Here is an 18,611-nt window from a genome sequence, read left to right on the forward strand (position 1 = left end):
CAGCATGGTGGAAGGGTATCGAGGAGGAAACCCACTCATTTCACAATAGCCAGGAAACAGAGAGAGGGAGGATCCAGAGGGACAGAATATAATCCCCAAGGGTACACCCCCAGTGACCTACATCCTCCATGTCCTTCCTGCCTGTAGTTACCACCCAGTCCAGTAGTTCTTTCAAAGTATCAATCCATCCAATGAACCAATCTAGGGATTAGGCTACAGCTCTCATAATCTAATCATGTCACCTCTGAACATTGCTACATTGAATAACATGAATTTTTCTGGAGGGACACCTCATGTCCAAACCATAACACCAAGGTATAGCGAGGACAGTTGAAGTCAGTACCATGTAGTGGTTACCATGCACTTTAAAACCAGATTTCCTAGTTTCAAATCCTGGCTCTGCCATTCACTGCCTGCTAAATTGATTGATCTACCAACCTCTTCAAGCTTTTGTGTCCTTTTTTGTAAGCTGAGGTCAATTTGTTTTCTCTCTTATAGGGAAATACAAAATGTTCCCAAAGCTCATCTGTGAAACGATGCAAGAAAGTTTAGAGGTGAAATCATTGGGTTATGAAAGCCTTAACCGAATCAGTGCATTAATCCACTGATTGGGATTAACTGGGTGGTAACCACAGGTGGGTAGGGCATGGCTAGAGGAGATGGGTCACTAGGGGAGTGTCTGTAATGAGGGGAGCTGCTTCCTGGTGTCATGTCCTCAGCTGCTTTCCTCTGCCACATACTTCTGCCATAATGTTCTGCCTCACCTGGGGCCCAGAGCAATGGACACAGTCATCTGTGGACTGAGATCTCTAAAACCATGAGCCCTGAAATAAACTTTTCCTTCTCTAAAATTGTTCTTGAGAGGTCTTTTGGTCACAGCAATGAAAAAGCTTACTAAAACAAGGGTTGATGATTTAAGCTCATCAAGTCATCTGAACTGAATATCCTCAGCAAGCCCATGAGGCTTAAACTATTTTCTTGCTGTTTTAATGATTAGGGAAACTGAGACATAAGAGGCTACTCAGCTAGTAGAGCCCTAGCCAGAGTTCAAATCTAAGCAGTGTGACTGTAGGGCCATCCTGTGTAACTCCTACTAGTTTAGAGAAAGCAGAGACCACTGCCAGCAAATCCTTTAATGTCATGAGTGAGAAATCACTTATTTGAAAATGTTAGAATCGATGTGACCTGAATTGTCCATATAGAGAGAACTTATTGGTGAATGAAGGATCATCTAGCCATCCATCCACCCACCTATCCAGCTACCTACTCATCCATCCATCCATTCATCTGTCTTCCATCCAAGTTATGGAGAAGACATGGAAGAAGATTTCATAGCCATATAGGCAACATTATTAGATGAAAAAAAAAAAAACGGGTCACAGAAGTCTTTACAATATGATTGGTTTTTTTTTTTTTTTTGGTTATGGTGGGGATTGAACCCAGGGCCTTGTGCTTGCGAGGCAAGCACTCTACCAACTGAGTTATATCCCCAGCCCTCCTGTATTTTTTTTTAACAATTAGCATAGAAAAACTCCAGAAGGAAATATGCTATAACCAACACTAGTTTTTCTCTGCTTAGTGTGATCAAATGTGGTTTTTATTTTCTTCTTACTTAGCTATGTTTCCTGCATTTTCTGAAGTGAAGGTATATTAAAAAATACAATTAAAGCTATTTTCAAAAGAAAGCAAATGTGTTCTACATACTCTTTGATTTAGGCAGCATAGAACACTGAATAGGAGAGCCGTGTGTCTGGGCAATGGGGAAGCAGGGAAGGCCAGTCAGACATATCTTCAGAACCCCCTGTCAGGCTATGGTGGCCTTCTGCTTCGTACAGATGAAGTTCTAGTAACCTCCAAGGCCTCTTCCAACCTGGGGTTCCCAGACCAACCTAAGATGCCATTCAAAGACTGTTTCTTGGACCCTCCAGACCCAGAATGAAGGCAATCAGGTCCTACGACCTTGTCTAGGATAAAGTCTAGCTCTACCTCTTCCAGCTACCTGTAGGACCTTTGGAAAACTCTCTCACCTCTCTGGGTGGCAGTCTCCTGATTTGTAAAGAGTGGGGAATACCACTCTTTAGAGCTCTGTGTGTGGGTGGGGTAGAGCATGAGGATTATGGAAGAGTAAGAGACCAGTAAGTAAGTAGAAAAGAAAAGGACACTCACCTCTAGTGAGGGAAATGAAGTCAACATTAATTAACAGGAAAGGTGTCCAAAAAGACGTTGTGAAGCTGGGGTGAATTTTGCCAGACCTTCTGAAGTGCCCAGGCTTGGCAGAGAGCTGGTGTTTGGAACATAACCACTACTTGATGAAGTTGTGGGGGAGATAATGGAACCAAGAGGAGAGACCTGTGTGTGCCTGGTGTAGGGGAGGCAGGCAGCCGAGGAGACATGAGAGCTGGTGCTCAGGTGCGGAATGAACGGGTGGCTGAGTGGACAAGCTGGCTCTAGGGCAGGGCTTCTCAGTCTCAGAACGATCAACATTTGGGACTGATAGGATGATTCCTTTTTGGGGGTGGGGTTGTCCTCTGCATTGTTAGATATCCTTGGCCTTGGTATATGAGATGCCAATAGTGTTCTCCAGCCCCTTCTCCAGTTGTGGCAACAAAACCATCTTCAAAGATTGCCAAAGACCTACTGAGGATGAAAATCGTGCTGTTTGGGATACTGGTCTAGAAGGGTGAGTTAGCAATCCTCCTAGGTGAGGGAGAAGACAGGGTGGTGCAGAGTGTGTGCGGCTGTGCACCTGTGGGAGCAGGATGGTGGTATGGCTGTGCTAGCCCTGGTCCTGAGTCTTTGTCACCCTTCCCTGGGCTTGGATCTCCCCTCCTTCCCAATCACTCTTACTTTCAGAATCCTGCTGAGCCCTTCTGACAGCACAACTCCTTAGATGGCAGGACTGGGTTCCAGTACTACCTCACTGTTCCCATTAGTCTATCGAGGGGTGCCGGGGGGAAGACTGATGTGCCTGACCCCTGACTTTGCCTTGTTCTTCTATGGCTTTGTGGTTTGACCTGCCTCACTCACCTTCTGTGGGGGAATCTGCAGAGCTGAATGGCACTCAGAGGCTCTGATTTGCAAGTCCCACAGCTCCCAACCACCATTGTCTCTGAGTCCCACCCCAAAGAGAAGCTTGTTTATTTTGCTGTGAAAACCCAACTTCAAAGGAAGGAGCCTATGGCACTAGCTGTCAACAGCAGTAAAATGAGGACAGATTCTTTAGTGGACCTGTTTCCTGATGCCACTGGCTGTGCAGGTACCCTCATGGCAGGACACCTGGGGCACATTTAGACCTCTCTGGCCTGGCTAGGGCTTGCTGATAGAACAGATGGAAGCATATGCATAACTACTTTCTTCAAATAATCTGCTGGCCATAATTATGAGCCAGACAATTCCCTCTGAGTTTTCAAGAGCCCAGGGCCAGTTCCAGGCTGAGGTGGAAAATCCCAAAGAGAAAGGAAATTATTATCCTCTCTGGGGACTTGAGCTCTCCAGGGTCATTTGTGAGTGGCACGGTGTGTCTCTGCAGAGCCTCACAGATGTGGCTGTTTCCAAGGTCCTTACACCTTCTTTGAGGCTGACACAGCTTCCCCAAATCCCACCATAAAAATACTTCTTGGAGGACAATGGATGTTGAAGGGAAGTCCCACCTATAGACCACCCTACTGAAAAAAGGCCACCACAGCAGTGTTTAGAAGTCTCTGAGAAAGCATGCAAAGGAAGGCAAGCCACCCTGCTAGACGCTCTCCAGGATGGTCTGTGTGCCCCCTCCCCCACCTTCCAATACTGCTATCCCTCCGTTTCTGCCAGGGATTGGTTCCAGGATGCCCCCAAATACTAAAATCCACAGATGTTGAAGTCTCTTATATAAAATGGTCTAGTATTTGCATATAATCCATGTACCGCCTCCTGTATACTTTAAAAACATCTCTGGATTCCTTATAATACATAATACAATGCGTTATGTAAAAAGTTGTTATATGGTATTGTCTTGACAGCTTAGTTGGAAAATCTGTCCTTGAACTTGTGATCCTCCTGCCTTAGCCTCTCAAGTTACTAGAATTACAAGAATGTGTAACTGTGCTTGGCTTATAATGTATTGTTTAAGAAATAATGAAAAGAAAAAAGTCAGTATGTGTTCATTAAGGATTCAATCCCTCCTCCCCAATTTTTTCAGTCTGTGGTTGGTTGAATATGTGGATAGAGAGGACTAATGCTTTCCTTTCCCTTTAGCCCCAGGGTGATTTTATCCTCTCAAGCTCCTCCTAACCAAAAGATTCAAGGGAGCCAGGAGCCTAAATGCAGGAGGAGAATGAAGTGAGTTTTTCCAGTTCTTAAGGCTGAAAAAACCAGGGATGCAGGGGAGTGGGGAGAAGGAGAAGGGACAGGGTGAGGCTGGAGAGATCAGGGTCCTCCTGGGGCTGGGCAAGAAGGGATTTTCCTTTTTGGGTAGTCAGAGAACCAGCCCTTGAGCACCAACTCCCACAATTTTTAGATTGTAGCCTAGAGCAGGATTCTTTTGCCATGGGAACCTTGTGCAGGTATGAGGGGAACTCATTCAGGTTCCAGGGCCATGGGTCAGTAACTTTCACTCTTACCAAGGAGAAACGTTAAAGATATTGAGATTGTCATGTGAGTGGGCACACAGCCACTGCCACCCAATAAACCAGGAAAAACATCTGCATTGCAGACACAAACATATTAAAATTTAATGGCATGGGAGCACTGAGAAATCATGACCCCTCCAAAAGGAACATAGGCATAGATAACCCTTTTTCTGAAAAAAAAACAAAAACCCCAACAATAACAAAAACCCCAAAGAAATACAATATAGTCAATAAATACAATAAACTGCCTAAATTTGTACAAATGAGAAGAAAATACAAGATAAAGCAAGAAGTCTTTTTTTTTTTTTAAACATATTTATTTATTTATTTATTTTTTTAGTTATTGGCAGACACAACATCTTTGTTGGTATGTGGTGCTGAGGATCGAACCCGGGCCGCACACATGCCAGACGAGCGTGCTACCACTTGAGCCACATCCCCAGCCCCCAACAAGAAGTCTTTTTGTGTGGCTTATTGGGCTTTCTGAATTTACTTTCAAAGTTTTTTGTGGTCTTATTGAATACGGTAAGCAGGGCCAGGCACCTGGACTGTGGGGAACTTCCACTGTCCCACAGTCCTTGGGTTCCGGATTGCTCTACAGGAGGGAGGACATTCTGTGGGGGTGGCAGGCTTAGAGCCAAAAGCAAAAGCAGATGAATAAGTGATGGGCTTTCTGGGCATAGGGATTACAGTCAATGAAACCTGAATCTCCAGCCTCCCACTCACCAGCAACCTGGCCTTGGCAGATTTTCTAAATGACCTCCTTTTGAGTCTTCTCACTATAGATTCATTGCAATAGCTGTATGGCCTATTAAACAGCCATAACTAAAACCAAAATATATTGAATCTATTTATCCTGAACTTCGTAAGGTAGTCAGGTTGGCCATGGTGTTGGTGCAGAGTAGAGAACTAATAAGGCTTGGAACCTGTGAGGAAATTAGGAAGAGTTACCTCTGTACTGTGAACATACACTTCTCAGGGGAAATGAACTCCTCCAACAAGTGGAATAGTGGGGAATCCTGACTGTGGTGGCTGAGGGGACCAGGAGCTGCCTAGTGAGGGTCCAGCCAGGGGTTCGTTCAGCTGACACAGTACTGGGTGCCAGCTTCTGATTGAGATGCTGGGGTGCACTGTGGAGATGGTTTGCCAGCAGGGAGACAGACACTCAGCATGTGCCAATAAAACATACAAGAAGGTGGTAGTTAAGAAGGAAACCAAAGCAGAAGTGTCAGAGAGGGTCAGAGTGTGAAATCTCTTGTAAAGATGCCTTTTAACTGAGAATAGGATGCAGTGAGGGTAGGAGTCTTGAAGACCATCCAGGAGCAGCTCCCCAGAAAGAAAGAATAGCAAGGATATGGTGGGAAGGTGGATGAAGGGGACAGGCTAGGCCAGGTTGGGGGCTGGGTACAGGAAGGAGCTTTCTCCACGATTGCCTCAGAGGACACAGATGGACACCTCTGGCCCAAAGCCTACCATAAATTTGTGCAATAAAGACCTGCTTCTGGCCTGTTCTTGGAGTTTCAGGGTAACATATCTGACTTCATCTACAGTGTCCACTTAAAGAAGGGGTATTCAGGTCCCTCTGGGGGAAGAATCAAATTCATCCACCTGTCCCTTCATCTATTCATCCACCCAACCATCTATTTTTCGGTCAACAGACATTTGCCATATTTTCTGCGTCCCCAGACCCAGGTAGGACCCAGGAACACCCAGAGAAATCATCCAGGGCTCTCTGCCTTTGACACCAAGCTGTCTCCACCACAGAATAAGAGCAATTCCCTTTGCAGTTTGGTGCCACCTGGTGGCAGTTAGCTCCGGCTAAAAATTGACGGTGATTCTAGATAGGATGGTTCCAGGAGACTTTAGGACATCAGCAGACATCTAAGAAGTTGCTCAGTTGGCTAGGACATCTTGTCAACCCCATCAAAGGACATTTGGGAGATCACTGGGGCTGCCGAGATCCCCTTCCTGCCTCCACTTCCCTGCTTCCCAAGATGGGTTTGCCTAAGTTACTACTTCCTGTTTCCCCTGTTCTCCCATGAAGTTACTATTCGGAACTGACATTTATGGAGTCTAAAGCATTGTCTAGAGACCCAGAAAGTATTGACCCTGAGGAATCTCTCTGTAGGTGGTAGGCAGAGCCTCCTTAGGCCCACGGGACGCACTCTGAGTGGGGTCGGGCATCTAACATATAGATTCCCAAGGACTACCGTATACTATATGCTACACTACATGCTAGATAGCCCTGCTTGAGGAAGAGGTCAGCCAGTGGCCTGGGGATCTGACTCTCTTGGTGTGTGACATTGACCTCATGCCTGATGGTTCTAGAATCTGTCTCTATAGTCTTCTTGTTCCTACCCCAGTGTCCTTTGGCATTGAGTTGCTTGTTTGTAATTCCTGCCCCAATTGACCTCTTGATCCAGGTGTCCACCTGGAGGTTCAGGGTCTTCCATGCAGACCACTGTCCCCAACCTCTGGTCCTCAGCAGCAGTACCTGACACTCTGCTGTCCCTGATGCCCTGGGATCCAGTTTTGCCAGCCCCTGACCAAAGGAGACTGACTTGGAGGCAGTGGGAATCCTGAATGTGGTTTTCAGTGTGGGATTGCATTCACTGAGATCTACCTACCTCCCCATCTTAAAGGATAGAGAGCTGAAAGTTGCTCGAAGCCAAAGAGAAAAATATTTACGTGAATATCATTCACCAACAGGCTTTCCCAGAAAAGGGAAGGGTGCAAGTGATTCTCAGGAGTCTCAGATACAATAATTCTTCAATCAAACAATTTCTATACTGAAAATCTATCTTAAGAAAACAGCCATGGATATATAAATGTCCCCAGTAGCTCTCAAAATAAAACACAATTGTGACAGATGCTGACAGTTGTCCTCAGTATCTATTCTGTTTTCTCCTGTAATAGCAGACTCTGCTATATATATATGACACATGAACACCAAGATGAAAACTGTTTCTAAGCCTCCTAACAGCTGGGTGTGGCCATAGTTGTGGCTAGTGGGATGAACAAGGAGGTAAATGCAACTTTGGAAGTGGTATGCCCTTTAAGGATGGGTGCGCTCTCCTCCTCCTCCTTCTAACCTCCCTGGTGGCAGCAATGAAGGTTTGGTGAGGAGGCAGCCTCTTGGACCATGTGGGTAAAGGCCACATCTGAGGGACGGTGGAAAAGTCAGATTAAAGGGATCCCCACCATCCTCACAGGGTAGAGTGTGCTCCGGGACACCCACATTAAGGCAATGCGATGAGTCTTTATTACAGCAATGTGGCCTCACTCCTCACAGAGCCACTCATAACACTGTACAAGAATATTTAATGAGATAGTAGGATCTATTATTAAGTGAAAAAAACCCCAAACAAACCAATCCTGCAAAACCAGGTTGCTATATCCCATTTTTTTCTATAAAAGTTATGCATCTAATAAATTCATATAAAATATTGGAAAGCTATATGATAAAATGGTGGTGGTGGTTATCTTTAGGTTGTGAGGTTATAGATGGTTTTAATTTTTTATTGTATGTGTTTTTTCTAAAACAGCATTTTAACTTTTAATTCATTGATTGATTGATTTTACCTTTAGAAAACTTTTTCTGAAGAACACAATGAAAGGGAAGTCAGCCATGAACTCACCACTTAAAAAAATCTATTCAAGGATTATAAGTTCAGATGTCTTCAGACCTCAGACAGGAATCATCATTGTGTGAAGGCACAAGACGTCACAATGGGGCTGGGCGTGGAGCACAGTCTTGTTCGGTGCAATTGTTGGAACATTTTAGACACAAAATAAATATAAAACAAAGCCAACACCTATTCTGGCCCAAACAACAACAATAAACCCAAAACTTCTTCACTGGCTGGATAGTTAGGCATCAACCTCTGTGTAAAGTAAGAAATGGGGGTCTCCTCTCTGTTGCTCATTCTCAACTCCTATCTCCCTTCTCTCCAAATGATTTCCTGGTTAAAAGGGTGAACCTTCCTAGATTGGAGTCATTTTCTGTTTGCAGATGGGTAAGGAGATTCCTGAGCTAGAAAGTAGCAACTAGGATTTCAGACTTGAAACACCAAACCTGTTGTACTACTTCAATTTACAGAGTTGGGGGAGAGAAGTAACTAAAATGGTTTTAGGTAAAGTTGGGGGAACAGAACAGGGAGAAGGTGCTCCTGTATTTGGCCTTCCTTATAGGACTGGTTAGGGTATCTGCTGGCTCTGCAAATTCAGTGTCCTTTATGACTACTTCAGAGGTGCCTTTCTGTAACTGTCCTAAAGCCCTCAGCAGCGTTCAGCAACAGATATGGGAAAGAAGAGACGATTGATTGTCCCTCTTTAATTCATGGGCTTATTTAAGCCCTGACTTATCCCAGAGAGCAGGGAAGGACACAGGCCAGCCCTGCAGGGAGGAACTTGCTTTGTTCTGTGTCTGAGGCACTTAGGCACTTATGGCCAAATGCTTTGTTCACGACTCTGTCCTCTGTGATAGATCTTATCTTATTCTTGTCTTATTAATTTATGCATTCCACATATCTTTATTGCATGCCTACTAGGTGCCAGCACTGACAAGCTTGAGCAGACCTGCTCTCTACCCCCACAGCATTTATAGTATAATTGGGACCTAACATTAGTAAACACACACACACACACACACACACACACACACACACTATTAAAGGGTTTAAGCAACATGAAAGAGAATACAGCTCTTTTTTTCCTCCTGGCCCTTAGCCTAAGGCTGGCACAGACATGGTTCTCAGCAAACATCTGCTGAAAGAAACAGGTCCCAGGACCTCCATCTCCCCAGCTCAGGAAGGCTAGAAAGTGAGGACGCTGGAGCTATCCTCTTGCTGACTCTCCCTGGGCACAAGCTGCTGGGGAACATGGGGCAGGCTTAGACAGCTGAGGTCCTCCATGGGGGTGTGTACTGGCAACCTACTGCCATATATATGTGACACATGAACGCCAAGCTAGAGTCTGTCTCTGACAATATCCCTTAATACGGCCATGATGAGATGATCTGAGATGCACACCTGAAGTCCCTAGAGTCTTGTTTACTGGAACATACTGGATGTTACCTGCATAAAACTGATGTTCCCCAGCTCTTCATGGAATAAATGAAGAGATGAATCCATTGATGGGTAAATCAGGAATGCCCCCTAGTGGGTCATGGTAAGTCATGCTGAACTTCCTCCTCACCAGCCTGCCCTGTTGGGATTGTGACACTAAGAAGTGGAAATTGCTTGGACCAGCCTGGCCCAAATACTGGTCTGTCTCACTCAATAAATATTTATGTTGAGATCCAGATAGAAGAGATACTGCTGTTGGGTGAGGCTGGGGCCACTGGGAGGGGAGGGAGGCAGTGGTCCATTCCTGGGAGTGCACTGAGAAGTTCTGCCCTGACCTGGTCCTGCTAGGCATGGCAACATGAACTACATCACCAAGAGAGGGCGCACAGTGGGAGCAGAGAGCTGGAGCACTGGGAGAGGACAGCATCTTGGTGGGGTGGGGCCTAATTATTTGTGGGAATGGGCTGGTCAGATGGAAAGAGGGAGGGTCTAGCAAATCCAAGTTTGCAAGAGTTTTGCAGAAAAGTCATAGCTATGAAGCACCTATTGGGTGTGTGGGGGTGGGGGGAGGGAGAGAGACAGACAGAAGGGGTGGAGGAGAATGGAGAATGAAAGAGGGAATGGAAGGAAAAAGGGAGGGGGAGATAATAGATGGGGGATGAAGGAGAGAAGAAGAGAGAGAGGAGGGGAAAGGGAGAGAATAACCTGCCAATGGACCAATGGACTGGTCAGATACTAGAAGGTAGACATTGTCAATAAAGGAGGTTTAAGAAGCCAGATTTGATCCCAAGTCTGCCCAATTGAAAACCCTTTCTCTCCCTCTGCAGCTGTTCACATAATTTAAGTCTGTTAGAAATGGGAAGGCTTTATTGTGTTTACTAATCATTCATGTAGCAAACTTATTTCATTCATTCAATCGTCATTTCAATTAAATTCTGAACATTTATGGAGCACTTAGCATGGGCAATCAACTGTGATTTCATTTCAGGGGAAACATGTCTTATTCAAGAGGGTTCAGTGAGGAGGGTTGGGCTTGGGTTTGGGAGGGAGGCTTGAACCCCACTCCTGTTTCTGTTGCTCACTAGTTTGAAAGCCATCATCACCCTGCCACCCCCTCACATTCTACCATGCCATTCTTTTAAGTCTTATGGAGAACTGCTTTGTACCCAGCAGCTGACCTTGAAAGTTATTTTTTTCTGGAGGTTTATTGGCTGGTTAGATAATTTAGACTTGGAGACTGAAATCTTTCTTCTATTTTTGGCTGCATTGGATTTGATATTTCCTTGGATTGATTTAGTTTTCTTATTAGCAATTCATTATTGCATCTTAATAATAGCAAGAATTACTGACTAAATGATTATAATTTTTTTTTTTTGCTCCAACTCAGTGACTCTAATAGATCAATCTGAGCAGTCCAGCATGTTGGGATGTTAGAAATCAAATCTTGTAGGTGCATCTGTAAGATGTATCCAGATGGATGTGAAGACCAGTCCCTGAAATTCTCACTGTGAATAAAACTGGGAAAAAAGAGGCTGAGAACAGATGCTGAGCCCAGTTGAGGCCCCTTAACTCTGATGCAAACCCTGGGCCAGGGGAGACTGTGACTGCAGGCTTTTCTCCATCTGAAGTTGCAGGAGGGAATGTGAGAATTCGGAATTCTTCTTCAACCAAGAGCATACCTTCTAGAAGTTCCTCCAGGGCAGTGGGGAGAAGGTCTAGTGGATCCAGTGTCTTCTGGTTTGATTTCTGAATGATACTGGTATCCTTTCTTGTAGATTCCTCTTCTTCTTTCCTAGCCAGAACATTCAGGGGCTGACTTCTGAGGCCATGACCTCAGGTCTGTGTCCTCTTCCCCTAGCACCAAGTAGGTGTAGATAAGTGGTGACTGAAATGAACTCAGCTGGACCCTGCCCTCCAGGGTTCCCTGAACACACCCCTTTTCTATCCTTACACTTGACAAGCAATGACCGTTAGTCTGGGGATGATGATTGGTAAACTCATAAAAAATTTGTCAGGGATCAGAGAATCAGATTCCTGCAGGGGCCAGGTGGGTTACACAAATGTGAGAGGTGGTCTGGAAGAAAGCAGTGTGGAATAGTGAGACCTGTGGCGAAGTGGAGTTGATGTGCCGAGGTTAATGGCAATTGATTGAAGTTTCTAAAAGATTTCTGTTGACCAAATACAATACCCTTAATCCAGGACCTTGGTTGAAATTTTCTAGTCAAATAGCTGTGCTGAGTGATACTCAACAAACTAGGCCATTGAGTGTGAAAAGTGGAAAAATGTAAGGGAGCCAAGATGTCAGATAGGCAGATGAAGATGAGGAGCCACCATGGATCTCTCCTAAGGGTGGGTGTTGGATTAGCTCATGAGGAATACATTGTGGAGGCAACGAGGGAACAAGTATCCAAAGCAGGTCCTGTAACATCTCCCTAGGCACAGCTCCCTAATGGGGCCAGGAAAGCCCAGAGAATTATACACCATAGTAGAAGCAAGACAATAAAAATAAGAACAAGATAGGTATAGTTGGAATTCACTGAGTAGTTGGGTCATGGACATTGTGTTCAGCACTGTCTTTCCAAAACTTTTTTTCTTTATTTTTAATAGACTTTATTTCCAAGAGGTATTTTCTACAAATAGCAACACCAAGCAGAAACTACAGAGAGTTTCATACAGTCCCATCTCTCATAGATGTGCATACTCTTCCACAATCAACAGCCAACACCAGAGAAATACATTTATAATAAGGAATGACCCTACTGTGATACATCATTGTCACACGGAGTCCATAGTTTACATTAGGGCTCACTCTTGGTGTTGGACATTCTCTGTGTTTGGATAAAAGTCAAATGGCATGTATTCATAATTACAGAATTATGCAGAATAGTTTGAATGTCCTAAAAATGTTCTTGAATGGTCTTTTAATCCTCTCCCCAGCACTCCATGTAGGCATTATTGTCCCACTTCATGGAAAGAGTTACAGATGTCCTGTGAGAGTAAGTGACCTGCTCAAGTTTACCTAGATCCTCTGGACCAGAGCCTGCTTGGATGGATATAGGGTTGCACACACTCTATAGGCAGCAGACACTGCCTTTTCTTCTTGTGAAGGTTGGAGGACTGGAGCCCCCTTCTAAGTTTAGGAGCAAACATAGAGTCAAAAGCTGGAGACCCTAGGGTACCACATGGGAGTCCATGTTGTTCTATGGTCAATAACAAGGTGAGGTTATTGTTTTGCATTTGAGCAGCTGTTATTACTTTTACATGACAATAAAACTAGTGAATTATATAGAATTTGCAAGATAATAAATGCATATCTATCCCTTTTCCTGTATGTGTATATGTATATATATATGTATTTATAAATATATATATATTTCTGTTCATAAGTCTCCTGTTCATGTGGAACTTCAATTAGCTGCTATTTTAAAAAATATATTCTATCATGTTTAGCTAACCCAAGCTTTATTGGCAATCTCCAAAACTACAGAATGACAATAGATTTGCTGATAAGTAGAGAGCATGTTGTATTCACACTGAGCACACGTGTACTGTGCCTTCCATCTCAGGTGAGCTGTGTGGTCACTGGAAATTACATGCGGGAATTTAAAAAAAAATTACTATCAAAATAAAGTAAAAATCATCTGGACCCCTCTTTGAAAGGATCTATGTTTTGATGCATAGCAAGTCAATGTGTTTTATTTCTCTTCCTGCTAAGTAAAATATTTTTAAAAAATTTTTTTAGTTGTAGATGAACACAATACCTTTTTAATTAATTAATTAATTAATTAATTAATTAATTTAAATGCGGTGCTGAGGATCGAACCCAGTGCCTCAGGTGTGCTAGGCAAGTGCTCTACCATTGAGCTACCGTCCCAGTCCAAAATGAAGTATTTTTATCTGCTCTACCTTCATTGCTATGGATTTAAGTCATGTTTACTGAAATTGTTTTTGCTAAGGAAGTTTTAAAAGGGAGATTGGAAAAAGCTCTTTCCCCCGCTCTTCATATCATTGAGATATGAAATCCAGCTTATATGTATTTGGGCTCAAATATATGTATAGACGTGTCTTCAAATATTTCCTCAATTTTCCTAAAACAGAGCAAATGGAAAAAGTTAATACTGTGTGTGGTGTCAGAGATCTCAATCCAGAGTCTCAAATCCCTACATTTCTAAGGATTTAGAATTCTTTTCAGGAATCAATTTAAAATGACTCATAATTCAACTGAAAACAATTGAGGGTTTGCATGTATAGATGATCCCATTTCCAACATTTTATTGCTGCTCTCAGTGTTTTTGTGATGACAGCTTTCCCTTCATAGAACCAACTTAAAATTAGAAAAATCAAACACACATTAGAGAACACAGATTTACTCTGCTATTAATTGATATAGAGATGTAAAGATCTCATCACCTGGGCAGGAGTCCAGCACATCCCCTACAGATATTTTCAGGGGCCAGAGCCCGGGTCATCAGCAGCCTACTTGGCCTAAGCTGAGCTGTCTGCCTTTAGGAACTCAGCCTTGAATTTTCAGCGCCAGGGATGTAAGCATTGGGGGAGCTGCCTCTGCACACATCTTGGGGTGTGAGTGTGCTACTTTCTTCCCACTTTATTTTTTTAAAAAGTGAAGAACCTTGAAAGTCAAACTCCTTACTCTGTTCTGGCTTTTATTTGCCCTGCTGGACAGGAGGTAAGGTAGCACACCCTATTTAGTAACCAGAAAATGATTCTTAGAGGGGATGCAGCTTCTGCCGCTGCTGTGCATTAAATACATAGAGAAGAAGGCTTGAGGAATACAGAATTATCTCCTTGCAGAGGATGGAAGTGAAGGCGGGCAATAGGAAAATCTGTTGAAATATATGACCCCATGATTTTAACTTTAAATAAGCATTTCCGTCCTAATAGAAACCCCTTCTAATGTCTCCTACAGCTTTGATTTTGGAACACGTCACATTCCTCATTAAAGCAATCACTGTTAAAACATAAAGCAACACAGGATTTATTTCTTCATTAAACTGATGATCCGTATATGAAGCCAATTAACATTATGAGTCTGGTGAACATCAAGTGTAAAGAGGTTAGAGAAAATTAAAAGCAGTCACCTTGGTCTTTAGATAAAGAAAGTACACTTTTAGGTTGTAAATTATCAGAGTGTCCAAGCGGGACAGATCGGCGAATTTGGTTAATTGGAAAATACATTTTACTGCACAAGAATTAAGAAAAAAAATATATATAACCGTTTCGTTACTAGTGCTCTTTTTGGGAAGGAGAAGGGGACCATAGCGAATACCTATTAATCACCTTCTTCAGGGCCCAGAGTATGGAGACGATTTGGGAAATAGGGGGCTTGCGTCATCAAAGTTTACTGTAGCTTTTCGTTTCTGCATTTGTTTGTTTGTTTGTTCGCTGTTTTGCCAGAAGAAACGAACCCAGACTATTGGCTCTGGGAGAGGGACGGCGGGCGAGGCGAGGCCGAGGGTCCGGAGCTGACTTGAAGCCCTGTGCAAGGTAAGTCTTTTCCCGGAGCTCGGCTGGTGGTCCTGCCACCGAGGCATCCAGGATCCTGTCGAAGGGCGCGGAGAGGGCGGAGGCCAGGAGGCGAGGGACCGTGGGATGTTTCCGGGTTGGAACCTCAGAGTAGGATCCTCTCCTGCGACTGTGGAATCCGGAGTTCGGACCTTGCTGCGACCGCGCGCGTCCCAAGTAATTTTCGTATTGGGAGAGGATTGAGGTCCGTTAATGCCCGGAATCCGGCTGGGCGGATCTCGCAGCCGCGTAGCGCAGGGCCCCAGACAGGCCCTCGGGACCCGCTTCTTTCCCTGCAGAAGTCCAGGGATGGGGTGGGGAAAAACAGCGTCGCTGTCCAGGGTTCTGATCGGCCGAAAAGCGCCGGGAGTGCGCTGCCAAGACAAACTTCATCTAGTCCACCTCTGAGCTTTGATGGGAACCTCTGTCAGTTCATGTCGGGGATGGGGAGCTGAGTCTGTGGGTTGGACCTCATAGGTTTCTGGGGCCAATGCAGCTCCCAGAGCTGGGCTGCTTGTGCTAAGGTTCCCCCCGCACAGATACGCAAGTGAACCTGGAACATGTTGGCGGAGATGGTCGGGACCCCGGCCTCACCTCGCTTCACAGCCACTGAACTACAGGAGCGCACCGGGCGCACCGGCGGGGAGTTGCTGCGTAGGTCAGGAGGGAATCCGAGGGGTCTTTTGGCAGGCTCAGGAGCGCAAAAGGGGCATCCGACCTGGCTCTTTAAAGGGTTGCAGAGTTGGGTGCCTCTGAGGGAGATAGGGAGAGAGAAGGAGACAAGCACCCGTGAGCCAGCCTCTTGGCTTGGGGCTGAGAAAAGGTCTGCTCCCGGGGCTCCAGGCCTCTCCAAGTAGTGGGAAACCGCGCGCTCGGCTCCGGCTGGCCCCTGCCAGCTACCTCACCCGCCTCCCGGACCTGCAGCGTTCTCCCAGGCTGGCCTCCTGGACTCCCGGAATCAGTGCCCTGGCAAATCTGGCGCCGCGGGGTCTCCGTGAACAGAGCCGGAGTTTCCAGCGGTTCCTTGCTAGCGGCTGGGCGGGACTCTGGTGTCCCGATGACTGAACCCAGGAGGGTCCGCTTCCGTGAAACAGGTCACGACTTGCCTCAGTTGGAGCGGTGCGGTGTCTTCCTGGGGGCTGTTTTCGGAGGGATGTCCATCGCGAGCCAGGGCCCTAGCACTCAGCCCTTCAGCTGGACGCTACTCGCCCAGGGGCGCATGTCCGTGAGTGGGCCCGCCAGGCCTTTTGTTTCCAACGCGCTGCGTCTTTAAGATCGAGGCAGGATTCCGGGCCCGGGCAGGGACTCGACCCACCGCCTCGCCAAAGCTCCCGAACGCAGCATTAGAATGTTTATAAAATATTCAATTTATGTAGTCTGTCCAAGAAGCCATCGTCCCAAAAATAAAATCAGCAGTCTAGACGGAACACAGACACCAGAACTTATCAACAGTTGTCTGACTTGCATCTTCTGATGCATCTTGAGTGGGTCATAATACCAACTTTATTTTCAGTGGTGCATAAATTAATTACACGCATTTAATAACCAAAATATCATTATATTCCCCCTTTAATATCATAAAGGCTTTCCGCCAGGGAAGCACTTAATAGTGCAGGGGGCCGTAACGGGCTATTATCCTGGTGTAATGCTATTACAGAACCAATTATGCGCTATTAGACTTGCTTTTTTTGCAGTTTATGTGATTTGATCCAATCCCGCGCCCCTGACTTGAAAATTTCAGCCCGGTACTTTAGAGTTTAATTTTCACCCAGGCAGAGAGAAGGGCGGTCTCTCTCCGCTGAGTGTCTGCCTCCGATGCATTTTAAAAGTAATTGCGAAGGGTCCCACCGCATATCATTTGCATGGAGAAGCGAACATAAATTCAGGGACCCCTTGCTGAGAACAAAATCAAACTTTCCTTTTGTACGATCGCTTGGAAAGGGAAGCCGTGTGCAAAGAGTCCCCCCAAAACCCATCCGGTGGCGACAATTAGCAGCGCTTTGTCAATTTGCAGCCCGGGAGTCGCCAGGCCTCTGACAAGGGCGAACCCAAATCCATTCTCTCCTGGAGAAAGAAGGTTTGAGTCTGAGGGGACACGGGGTGGGGTGGCCGAGTGTTCAAAACATAACCTCTTTTGGGGGGGCTGTTGTTGGTGGCGGTTGTTTCTAGCCTCTTTTAAAAGAAAAGAGGAAAAACATTCCCGATGTTTGCTGAGAAATGACGGATTTTTTTTTTTTTTTACACCACGTGGGCCATTTGTAAGGCCCAATAGACCTATCCAAGTTACTCGCTGTAGACAGCGCTGGAAATAATCAGATTAAGGCCAATTATGCGTGAGATTATAAAGGCGAGTGCTGAGCGGCGGCGCGCGCTGTAGACAGACAGCAAGACATCTGGCCACTTCCCGAGTCACTTCTCTGGTCCTGCGGGCGCCAGCAGCGCCGAGCCCCGCCCGCCGCCAGCTGAACCCCGCGTGCGGACCGGAGGCGGTCACGCTCTGGCCTTCTCGCCAGCCTCCTGCGGAGGTACTCGGGGTTCCCAACCCACTCCCCGGGCCCCTCATACCCGGCCTTGGGGCCGACTGTCTTCCTGGCGGTAGCTGCCGCCGGAGCAGCTGGCCTTGTGCGTTCGCAGGACCGGCTGCGGTGGCCTGGTGCAGGGCTTGCGGCCAGGACCCCTGGCAGCCCGAAACCAGACTGCGGGTTTGGTGTTGGGCCTGAGTGAGGGTTCAGCTCTCCGGGAGGTGGACCCTCCCCACCTTGCGGGTTCCTGGCTTGCGACCGGAGGTGCCGCCACCTCCCCTCCTGTCCCCGAAGTGGGCTGAAGGCGCTGGGAGGGGGCTTTTCAAGAGTGGTGCTCTCCGTGCGCCCCTGGGCCGGGTCGGAGCGCAGGCAAGACACTTAGGCTCTGTTGCTGTTTGCTTTGCAGCCAGGCCGGAGCTACGCGCGCCCGTCGGTCCCGCCGCCACCCACCCAAGTCCGGCCGCCTAGTCCATCAGACCGTCGGCGATGTTTTATTTCCACTGTCCGCCACAACTAGAGGGTGAGTAAGCGCCGCACCCGCGGCTGCTTGGCGAGGCCAAAGCAGAAGCCGGCCAGAAAGGGCCAGAGCGACAGCAGTGCTGGCGGGTGGTGGGGTCCCCACCCTGAGAGGGGCAGTAGCCTGGCAGTGAGTAGGGGCGCCCTTAGCATCCTTCCCACAGCGTGCTCCATCCCCCGTCTCCCGTCCCCCATAGCCACCTGCCTCCCACCTCCTTCCCCGCCCGGGACCGGCTGCCCCGGGCTATGCTTGCCGCGGGGAGGGCTGGTCCTCCCAGCACAGATGCTGGTGTCACGCCTCTAATCCGGGCTTCTCTGCCCATGGGGCTGCATCAATCTTTCACGGTGTTTTGCAAACATCCCGGAAAGCCAAGGCG

Source organism: Marmota marmota, unplaced genomic scaffold (genome assembly GCF_001458135.2).
Source record: "Marmota marmota marmota unplaced genomic scaffold, marMar, whole genome shotgun sequence".
NCBI classification, from domain to species: Eukaryota; Metazoa; Chordata; class Mammalia; order Rodentia; family Sciuridae; genus Marmota; species Marmota marmota.